The following is an 11,790-nucleotide window of genomic DNA, read 5'->3' as shown; positions in this document are numbered from 1 at the left end:
TTGATGGGTAGTTTGCTGTAAAGTTAAGTATTTTTATTTAGACAAAAACATGTTTGGAAAGTATGATAATATACTGTAATATTTGTTGCAATATTGGATACTATTAAAGTTTAAAAGGTATGCCATTTCAAGCAGTACATGTAATTGATTTTTTATTTTTAAAAAAATGTAGTCAGAAAATATTAAGTACTTTATGCACATATCATTTCCAGATGTTTGCGGGCCAGATACAATGATGGGCCTTGAGTCTGACACCTGTGATCTAAATGTTCCATCACACGATAGCTTTTAGAAATACATTACAATGACACTCAGCATCAAGGGTTGGAATTGGGGGTTAAATCACCAAAATGATTCCCGAGCGCGGCCACCGCTGCTGCTCACTGCTCCCCTCATCTCCCAGGGGGTGGAACAAGGGGATGGGTCAAATGCAGAGAGTAATTTCACCACACCTAGTGTGTGTGTGACAATCAGTGGTAATTTAACTTTTTAACGCTTGCAGTATTTCCCATAATTGTGGAATCATTCAGTACGTTCCCACGCACTAAATTAGTCCGATTTCTCAAATAATTAGTTATTTTCTATTTTCACACCTGCATGTAAAGACCCAGTTGTCATGCACCATCTCTAAAGCCTCTGTTGGTTATACGCAGTGTGCCTCTTGTACACTAGGGGGCGATTGTGGTCATTTCAGCTTGTTTAGCGCGAATGTGTGAATGTGAGTAGAAGAAGAGGATGCTACATGCTATCGCCAGAAGTTGTCAAACTCGGGACATATCAGGTAAATACAACGTTTTGCTGCTATTTGATGCTTTTTGGCCATGTTGTGATGTGTTTAAATGGTTATTGTGATCATCATTACCATGAATTGATTAACGTGGACCCCGACTTAAACAAGTTGAAAAACGTATTCAGGTGTTACCATTTAGTGGTCAATTGAATGGAATATGTACTGTACTGTGCAATCTACTAATAAGAGTTTCAATCAATCAATCAATCAGAGACATACAAAACTATTGGTATTGTGATGGATTGGTTTGACTCATTACTGTAAATACAAACTAGGCAGTGAATTTTTTTTTACAAGTCAAGTCTAAATTGTTGCATTTGTACCCCAAAAGGGACAAGCGGTAGAAAATGGATGGATGTTTAATTCTTACATAACTGAAAATATAGGAATAACAATGTTGCTTGTGGATGTTTGAATATTTGAATGTTGATGCTTTCTTAATTGGATCTACCATGAATTGATTAATGTGGACTCTGTGTTGGCCCTGCGATGAGGTGGCGACTTGTCCAGGGTGTACCCTGCCTTCCGCCCGATCGTAGCTGAGATAGGCTCCAGCGCCCCCCCGCGACCCCAAAAGGGAATAAGCGGTAGAAAATGGATGGATGGATGGACCCTGACTTAAACAAGTTTGATTGATTGATTGATTGATTGATTGATTGAGACTTTTATTAGTAGATTGCACAGTACAGTACATATTCCGTACAATTGACCAATAAATTGTATCACCCGAATACGTTTTTCAACTTGTTTAAGTCGGGGTCCACTTAAATTGATTCATGATACAGATATATACTATCATCATAATGCAGTCATCACACAAGATAATCATAATAGTATCATAATAATAGTATATACATTGTAGGGCTGTGAATCTTTGGGTGTCCCACGATTCGATTCAATATCGATTCTTGGGGTCACGATTCGATTCAAAATCGATTTTTTTTTTTTTCAATTCAACACGATTCTTGATTCAAAAACGATTTTTTTCCCGATTCAAAAGGATTCTCTATTCATTCAATACATAGATTTCAGCAGGATCTACCCCAGTCTGCTGACATGCAAGCAGAGTAGTAGATTTTTGTAAAAAGCTTTTATAATTGTAAAGGACAATGTTTTATCAACTGATTGCAATAATGTAAATTTGTTTTAATTATTAAATTAACCAAAAATATGACTTATTTTATCTTTGTGAAAATATTGGACACAGTGTTGTCAAGCTTATGAGATGCGATGCAAGTGTAAGCCACTGTGACACTATTGTTCTTTTTTTATTTTATTTATAAATGTCTAATGATAATGTCAATGAGGGATTTTTAATCACTGCTATGTTGAAATTGTAACTAATATTGATACTGTTGTTGATAATATTCATTTTTGTTTCACTACTTTTGGTTTGTTCTGTGTCGTGTTTGTGTCTCCTCTCAATTGCTCTGTTTATTGCAGTTCTGAGTGTTGCTGGGTCGGGTTTTGGAATTGGATTGCATTGTTATGGTATTGCTGCTTATTGTTTTGTTGGATTGATTAATTAAAAAAATTAAATAAATTAAAAAAAAAAAAATTATATAAAATAATTTTTTTTTTTAAATCGATTTTTTTAAAATGAGAATCGATTCTGAATCACAGAACGTGAGAATCGTGATTCGAATTCGAATCGATTTTTTCCCACACCCCTAATACATTGAATTATTTACATTATTTACAATCCGGGGGGGGGTTAGGTTTGGTTGATATCAACACTTCAGTCATCAACAATTGCATCATCAGAGAAATGGACATTGAAACCGTGTAGGACTGACTTGGTAGGATATGTACAGCAAGTAGTGGACATAGAGAGAGAGATCAGAAAGCATAAGAAAAAGTATCTACATTTGATTATTTACATTTGATTATTAACAATCCGGGAGGGTGTTAGTTCAGGGTTGATGTTGCCTGGAGGTGTTCTTTTAGTGCGGTTTTGAAGGAGGATAGAGATGCCCTTTCTTTTACACCTGTTGGGAGTGCATTCCATATTGATGTGGCATAGAAGGAGAATGAGTTAAGACCTTTGTTAGATCGGAATCTGGGTTTAACGTGGTTAGTGGAGCTCCCCCTGGTGTTGTGGTTATGGCTGTCATTTACGTTAAGGAAGTTGAAAAAGTTATTCGGGTGTTACCATTTAGTGGTCAATTGTACGGAATATGTACTGTACTGTGCAATCTACTAATAAAAGTTTTAATCAATCAATCAATCAATCAATCAATCAATCAATCCAAAGGCCAAAGACAGATTAAGGTGTTTACATGTGTTGCAGAAAGTTGATTTCGAGCCAAATTATTTGAGTCGTCAGACTCAATTAGTGCATGGAAAACTGCTGAGTGGTAGTTTTTAATGGTTCTTTCTGGGGAAAAAAAAGAGCAAAACAGTTTACACAAAGCAATGCAGTTGGTTTATGTGCAAACTTAATGCATTGATATGAGAAAAAAAACAAATATGAAAAAGATGGGCAATCTAATATTCAGTGTTTTGAGAATTATACCATGAATTGATTTACGTGGACCCCGACTTAAACAAGTTAAAAAAACTTAGTCGGGTGTTACCATTTAGTGGTCAATTGTACGGAATATGTACTGTACTGTGCAATCTACTAATAAAAGTTTCAATCAGTCAATCAATACGTGCAAATCAACAAGTGGTGTCAAACGACTTCACCAAGCGATTCAGAGGTTTTCTTCTTGTCACTCACGCAAACCAGATGCAACTGTTTCACAGAGACAATAATTGGCTCATAGCCTGTGGATAGTTAGCAAACAACAGATTAGTTATGACAATTGTGAGCAACTAAGAAACTATGATTTTTAATTGCTTTTTTCCTCAAAGTTATTTGACTGATGATAAAAAGATAATTAAAAACATATTTATTTGATCTATTTTGCCCAAAATAGAAAATGTTTAGTGTCAATATAGTAACTGTTTCCATTGTCCAAAGATGTAAATGGTACTGTAAAGGCAATACTTGTTATGTTCTAGATGTGGACTTGTCCCTGGTGGTTTTCTGCCCTTGGTTTCGTTATTCCACTTCCTCTTTTGGCACGTCTTTACCCCTGTTCTGAGCGTTGGCTCACCTGGCTCTGATTGCCAATCAATGACCCTGTTTAATTATACTGTAAGTGTTAAAATTAAAGTTAAAGTACCAATGATTGTCACACAATCACACTAGGTGTGGTGAAATGTGTCCTCTGCATTTGACCCATCCCCTTGTTCACCCCCTGGCATGGTGGAGGTGAGGGGAGCAGTGAGCAGCAGCGGTGGCTACGCCCGGGAATAATTTTTGGTGATTTAACACCAAATTCCAACCCTTGATGCTGAGTGCCAAGCAGGGAGGTAATGCGTCCCATTTTTATAGTCTTTGGTATGACCCGGCTGGGGTTTGAACTCACGACCTACCGATCTCAGGGCGGACACTCTAACCACTAGGCCACCGAGCAGGTCAAGTCTGTGTTTCTTTCTGTTTTGCTTTGGTATTTGCTTTTCTTCGCCAAGTTTTTGACTCAGCCGTGGCCCACTGCTGCAAACATGCTTAATTTAAAACCAAATTTTTTTCATCTGTCTCTCATCTCTGCATCCTGGGGTCACGCCACAAGACCCAATGCACCATAGTGACACCACTTTTTGAAACATTGCTGCTGTGCTATGGTATCTTTATCTTTCTAAAAGAAGTAGTTAGCAATAACAACTGTATTTACGCATGGAAAATTGGACCAAAAAAGCTAACATTAGTGTATCTACTAGGGGTGTAACGGTACGTGTATTTGTATGGAACCGTTTCGGTACGGGGGTTTCGGTTCGGTTTGGAGGTGTACCTAACGAGTTTCCACACGAACATATTAATTAGCCGCCTAAGCTAAAGTCTTAACAAGCTGCTCCGCTTCTTCTGCCTCTGTCTTGTCAGTACTCTACACAGCACCCAGCATTGTCCCACCCACACAACAATCTGATTGGTTACACAAAGAGCGATAACAGCCAATCAGCAGTGCGTATTCAGAGCGGTAAGAGCCAATCAGCAGTGCGTATTCAGAGCGCATGTAGTCAGTGCTTCTGCGGTGGGGTTAGCAGATAGGTGTTTAGCAGGTAATCATCAGGCTGCGGACTCTCCCCAAATTATAATAAACACCTCCCAGTCAACTACTAGTAACATCACTATGAGCCCGTTGACGTTCTAGAAACAAACGGCAGCTCAGCTCGCTCGCAATCCTGGCTTGAGGTGAAGGCTAATTAGCTTTTAGCGTAACGTTAGCTCATTTTGCGGTGTGTGTGTGTGTGTGTGTGTGTGTGTGTGTGTGTGTGTGTGTGTGTGTGTGTGTGTGTGTGTGTGTGTGTGTGTGTGTGTGTGTGTGTGTGTGTGTGTGTGTGTGTGTGTGTGTGTGTTACGGACAGCAAAGCCCTGTCTGTCTGTTATTTCACTTTACCTTTTTCTGTGTTGATTGAGCTGTGTGAGCAGCAAAAAAGGACATTATGTTAAATTAAGAGTTTCTGTCTCTGATAGTTGATATAATAATGTAACTGCATCATAAAGCCTACATGAACTCCATGGTGTTCAGGGATGAATAGTCTCTCCTATTGCTATTGTACTATTTTTTCAGCTATAGTTACATTAATCATTAGTAATGGAGCAGCCTAGTTTTGAATGGCAGGGTCCCTGCTATCACATGTTGATAAAAATATAACATTTACATAATAAAAATCAACTACAGGCTTCCCAAATGCTGTAATAAATTAAGCATGATGAGTTGACTTGAAACTGTTTAATGTTGCACTTTTTAAATGTAGAAGAAAAGTTTTGTCATTTTATTTAATCTGAGCAACTTGAGGCAGTTTAATGTTGATTAACGTGGGCAGAATTATTATAGTGTTCTCAATGTTAAAAGGATAAAGCCATTGTTTACAAATTTGGTAAATAAATAACAAAACATTTATATTTTGTTGTTTTCTTACTGTACCGAAAATTAACCGAACCGTGACCTCTAAACCGAGGTACGTACCGAACCGAAATTTTTGTGTACCATTACACACCTAGTATCTACGTATGAGAAATTGCACAAAATATGGATACATAACTTTTAAAATGGAAATAGAAAATCCTCAGAAATCTATTGGAACTAATGGCAAGTATTTCTAGCTTTATTATACTGTATATCCATGCTCTTGTTCTTGAATGTGATGTATCACCTACAACCCATCAGATACTAAGGCCAAAAAAAGCCTACTACTAGCAAAAATGAGTGAAAAACTAAAGTTTAAGACGAGCTTTTTTGCAAAGGGAAAAGGCCAGGGGCTCAATTCAACGTTATGGTGAGTTTTTTCATGCATTCATTTTTCATGCACTTATTTGCTATAATTGTCTGCCACACATGGAAGGGTCCATGAAAATAATGCCTACATTAAACCGGTCCCTGGTGCAAAAAAAGGTTGGGGACCCCTGCTTTAGATCATTGAGACAGGCAAAACAAAATCTGATCTGCTTCACTTGAGGTGTAAATGTCAGTTATCATCCTTAAAGTGGGATCATTACTCTTTGATGAGTTAGTGAATTTGTGGCACTATGCTAGAATGACGTCTCATCAACACGCCGACACGCCTCGCAATGGAAACGCAAGCCAAATCGGGGTTTTGGCTAACCTGGATTGCACTGCTTTTGTGTAAATGTGGCAAAAGTCAGAGGTCATTAAGTGTAGACAGACTATTCATACAAGAACAATAGGAATTCTTCTCGCCAAGCTGGTTTCTCCCTCACTCCCACCAGATGAAAGTGATAGTGTTTTTCCAACGTGTGTTTCCTCAGACAAAATGTCTCATGTTTCATCCAGAAGTACAATGTCTGCCGACACGGTACTTTGCATTAGCAACGCTAATCAGTCCGCAGCTATGGAGAATCGAGTGTAGCCGCACAAATATGTAAGCTCTCTAACCTGTTCCGAGATAACCGTTTTTTTAGTGTGAGATTTGTTGCACAGCTTGTTATCTCTTCAGCCATAACTCTGGCGGTCGGTGTTTTCTTTTCAGAGAGCAAGTCTGATACGATGCGTCGAGCAGATCACAATAGAACCATTCGAGTGATTGATACTTCCCGCAGAGCCTTCTGGGATGCCATGTTTTCACAGACAGGGGTACGAAAAAACAAAAAGGGTGAACAGTTTTGTTTCTCCAAATGAAAAACAAATGGAGTCAGATGGAAAATTGCAGAGAGATGGAGAGGGATCACTACTTCTGCGGTTCCTTGGCAGCCACAAGGTCACATACCAGAAATCAGGATCCCCCACAGCGGGGCGGGCTTTTGTGTTTCGACGGCGGCCCATTTTAGAGCTTTCAGGGCTGCAACAATCATGGAAATTGGCCAGTTGAAAATGCTCCAGTGGTTCCCACCGGCAAGCGCTACCCTTGACATTCACAGCGGCTGAAACTCAGCTGTGCCTGACATTTACATTTCATTCAGAGGAGGAAAAAAAAAAAAGAAGCACAACAAGCCCGGGAAGCTTGAAGTGACAAACCCAGAATCCATGAAATCGGGCAGTGGCGGATTTGAGGGTCGCACTCACAATAGCTTGACTTGCTGAGGCGTTTATCCTCGTGCGTCAGAGACATTAGGTCAGTTAGCTCATTAGAGGAAAACTGCACGTTTTTAACTTTTTGCTCATCATCCGGAATCTTTATGCGAGACAATAACACACGTCTTTCCCTTTTTTGTGCATTCTAAATAGTAAAAACTGGTTCTACGAGTCCGCTAACAATAAAGGTAAGGGGGAGTCATCTATTCCGCCCTCTAAAAATCATCCAAAAACCTCCAACATTGTTTTATGTACATGCTGTAAGCGGGAATGTAATGTAGTAACAGGCACAGTCATAATGACATTTACAGTATTTTGGTCATTCAACTTCTTTCATGGGTGGATTGATTTCACAGAGCGCATAGCAACACATGTTTATTCCATCAAACAACAACAACAGTATAGATGGCACATTCTGTGTTTGCTACCACTAATGGAGAACTTTGTATACCGTATTTTTCGGATTATAAATTGCTCCGGAGTATAAGTCGCACCGGCCGAAAATGCATTATAAAGAAGGAAAAAAACATATATAAGTCGCACTGGAGTGAGTATAAGTGGCCTTTTTTGGGGAAATTATTTGATAAAATCCATCACCAAGAATAGACATTTGAAAGGCAATTTAAAATAAATAAAGAATAGTGAACAACAGGCTGAATAAATGTACGTTATATGACGCATAAATAGGGATGATACTCGAAACCGGTTTACCCGGTTGTTCGATAAAGAAAAGAACAGAGTCCTCGGACTCGAATCCCTTTTTGAGAACCGGTACCCGTTATCGAGACCACTATAATAAAGAAAAAGAGTTGGTTCTTTATTCAAATCCCTGGGAACGAATCCCATCCCGACCAGAAATGCTCCGTGTGACATCACAAGAAATTACGTCACGTAGCTCAGTCATTAGGCGCAGATAGCGAAAGCAGAAAGCGCTCCAAGGTGTAATAAAGTTCATAACAAAAGGTATAATCCAATGAATAACTTTACTGAGAGATTTTAGCAGGGTAAAACACATGACGAACACTTTTACGACCAACCGGAAACATAGCAACCAGGCTAGCAACGCACCTCCTTTACGGCAGCTGTCGCAACGTTCTTAAAGCAACCGCAGCACATACATATATCCATCCATCCATCCATCTTCCTCCGCTTATCCGAGGTCGGGTCGCGGTATACAACATATATGACATCTCCCTTTTTTTAACTTTTGTTATTCTTTCCTTGTAAACAAAACAAAATCACACTGTATATGTGTTGTCTGTCTAATTATAAATAATGCAGACGAGGCGTGTTGGCTGAGTTCTTGACGTTTACTTTCACAGCGTGCTCATAACCTCTTTCTTAGCTGCCGAGTGGCGACATGCAACAACCCTTTTCGGGGCTACCGCGCATGCTCGTCACTCCCGTTGCATGCTGGGTAGTGTAGTTGTTATATTCCCTAGCATCACATCTATCTAGCTACCCTATAAAGAAATAACGTTAACTCAATAAAGTGTTTTTTTTTTTTTAGCTTTAACTTTTCATTTTTAAGCATTGTAACCATATTTGCAAACAACTTTTCTCTTCATAGACTTGTCTTTCAATAAAGAAATAAAGTGCAAAAATGTCAAAGCATCATAACAAACAGTTATGTCAAATAGCAGCAGAAGTGCACTTTTTGGAAAGCTGTATTATTTTAAGTTTTGTGCCCAAGGGACTGATTTTATTTAACACTATATTATTATTTATACACCTATAGTGATCACAGAGACAGGTTGTTTTTGTGTTACTGTATATATTTGTTTTACTTAAAAATCCCACTTAATATACTTTGGGTAACAACAGTCAATATTTATTTATTTTATTTTATTTTTTTAGGGGGGTAACAGTCAATATTTATTTATTTATTAGATTTAATTTTTTTCTTATATAATAAAAGTGAGCTTTTGTTAAACCAAATATTGTGTGTTTTTTTTCCCATATACAACAACCTACCTGGACTCGATAAGAGAATCGATAAGGAATCGGTTCGATAAGAGGATTCGATAATAGGCTCAAACTCGATAATTTCTTATCAAACATCATCCCTACGCATAAATAACCAACTGAGAACGTGCCTGGTATGTTAACGTAACATATTATGGTAAGAGTCATTCAAATAACTATAACATATAGAACATGCTATACGTTTACCAAACAATCTGTCACTCCTATTCGCTAAATCCCATGAAATCTTCTTCCTCGGTGTCGCTTCTAAACAACTCTGCCAACTCCAAAGGTAGACAATTGAGATATACAATCGATACAATCGAGTGAACGGTGCTTCCTCTTCTCTCGGTACGTCTAGTCTCTTACGTGAATGAGATAAATAATATTATTTGATATTTTCTTGTGTTAATAATTTCACACACAAGTCGCTCCAGAGTATAAATCGCACCCCAGGCCAAACTATGTAAAAAAACTGCGATTTATAATCCGGAAAATACGGTATATGCTATTTCCTTGACTGTAGCGTGCACCAGTATATAAGCCACACCCACTCGTTTTTTTATAATATTTTTTCCGCCACATATTAGCCGCAGAGCATTAAAAAACACACATATATACATTGGGAAATTAGTTATTTACAGACAAAGATTTTGTAAATATTTATTTAAATACCTTAATTGTTTCCAAACAGTGTCTGTAACAGGCCAGTAAAACGGCTGATCAAACAAAACAGAAGTCATCGTCCTGGACCCATGAGCTGTGGAAGCTAGCTCTCCAATCAGCTAAACAGACTCAATAGCTCCATGGTGACATTTTAGTGAATTTACTGAGGAATTCTTGAAACTGAAACAGTACAAAAAGAATGCCATTATAAGTTAATAATAAATGACACGGACAATTGTAAATGTGTTAGCATATTAGCTAATGCTAACAACGCTAGTTTCATTACACATACAAATATGCATGAAAACACTCCAACGGACATCACACATGAGACACTTTAGTAAGTATGAATAGGTTTAGTTATATTGTAGAATGTATAAACGTTGTCTGGAGTGACAAATGAAAAATCCATGCGAGTAAAAACGCTATGGACTACTCAAAGTGGAAACGGCACTTGTACTTGCGGTTTAAAGCCCTAAATGAAAGGATATACTGTAGAGATTCACCCTGCAGCGCGCAAACTCGTCCAAAAGATGGCACCATAGCACAAACAATAACACACCTTTTCGCTGTCTCTGCTTGTGTTTAATGAAAACTATTTGTTGAACACAAAACATTATGGCCGTTATCGAATAAAAATCCATAAATTAGCCGCAGCATTTTACAAGCCGCAGGGCTCAAAGCGTAGTAAACAAGTAGCGGCTTATAGTCCGGAATTGACGGTAGTTCGCCCATTTCCTCAGATTCAAAATCATCTTTATTAGCTAAGCATGTTCAACACGTAAGGAATTTGATGTGTTAGTAGCCGCCTGGTGCTAGCAGCTTTTCACTATTTAGAATGCACCAAAACAAAGGACGTGTGTTCTTGTCTTACATAAAAATTGTGGATGTTGGGCAAAATTCTCTAAAGTTTTCTTTTAAATAATTGGCCTGTTAGTCTAGAAATGTGCATGGAAAGAAACTGAAGGCAAGGCTATTTGTTGCATAATAAATCTGAAAAGCTTTGGGCTTTTATTCAAAGCATCCAAAACGTCAATAACTGCCAGATGATAAGTGAGGGAGCTGGACTGCCTCAGAGCATTTTCCTCATAATTCTACTAAAACTGTGATGCTTTTAAACAAAAGAGAGGCCATTTTTCTTCACAACATGTGACAAAGCGTGCATAATATAGGCGGCACATCAGGTGGATTATGTGGGCAAAGTTACTACCGTATTTTTCGGACTATAAGTCGCAGTTTTTTTCATAGTTTGGCCGGGGGTGCGACTTATACTCAGGAGCGACTTATGTGTGAAATTATTAACACATTAGCGTAAAATATCAAATAATATTATTTAGCTCATTCACGAAAGAGACTAGACGTATAAGATTTCATGGGATTTAGCGATTAGGAGTGACAGATTGTTTGGTAAACGTATAGCATGTTCTATATGTTATAGTTATTTGAATGACTCTTACCATAATATGTTACGTTAACATACCAGGCACGTTCTCAGTTGGTTATTTATGCCTCATATAACGTACACTTATTCAGCCTGTTGTTCACTATTCTTTATTTATTTTAAATTGCCTTTCAAATGTCTATTCTTGGTGTTGGGTTTTGTCAAATAAATTTCCCCCAAAAATGTGACTTATACTCCAGTGCGACTTATATATTTTTGTCCTTCTTTATTATGCATTTTCGGCCGGAGCGACTTATACTCCGAAAAATACGGTACATTAAAGAATTAAGCATTCATATAGAATAGAATATAATGGACTTTATTGTCATTATATTTGCATATAACGA

The 11,790-nt window shown here is 38.0% G+C and overlaps 1 long non-coding RNA gene across 1 annotated transcript in view; it reads left to right on the top strand.

The window, feature by feature from the left end:
• Positions 1-678: 678 nt before the first annotated feature.
• Positions 679-11,790, top strand: part of LOC133635164 (uncharacterized) — a 441,774-nt gene continuing 430,662 nt past the window's right edge. The window contains exon 1 of the long non-coding RNA XR_009822026.1: positions 679-781. This is a non-coding gene — a long non-coding RNA (uncharacterized LOC133635164). The remainder of the gene's footprint in view (positions 782-11,790) is intronic.

This window comes from Entelurus aequoreus, linkage group LG19 (assembly GCF_033978785.1).
Source record: "Entelurus aequoreus isolate RoL-2023_Sb linkage group LG19, RoL_Eaeq_v1.1, whole genome shotgun sequence".
Lineage (NCBI taxonomy): Eukaryota > Metazoa > Chordata > Actinopteri > Syngnathiformes > Syngnathidae > Entelurus > Entelurus aequoreus.
The sequence above is the reverse complement of the archived record's forward strand: the minus strand, read 5'-3'. Positions and strand labels throughout refer to the sequence as shown.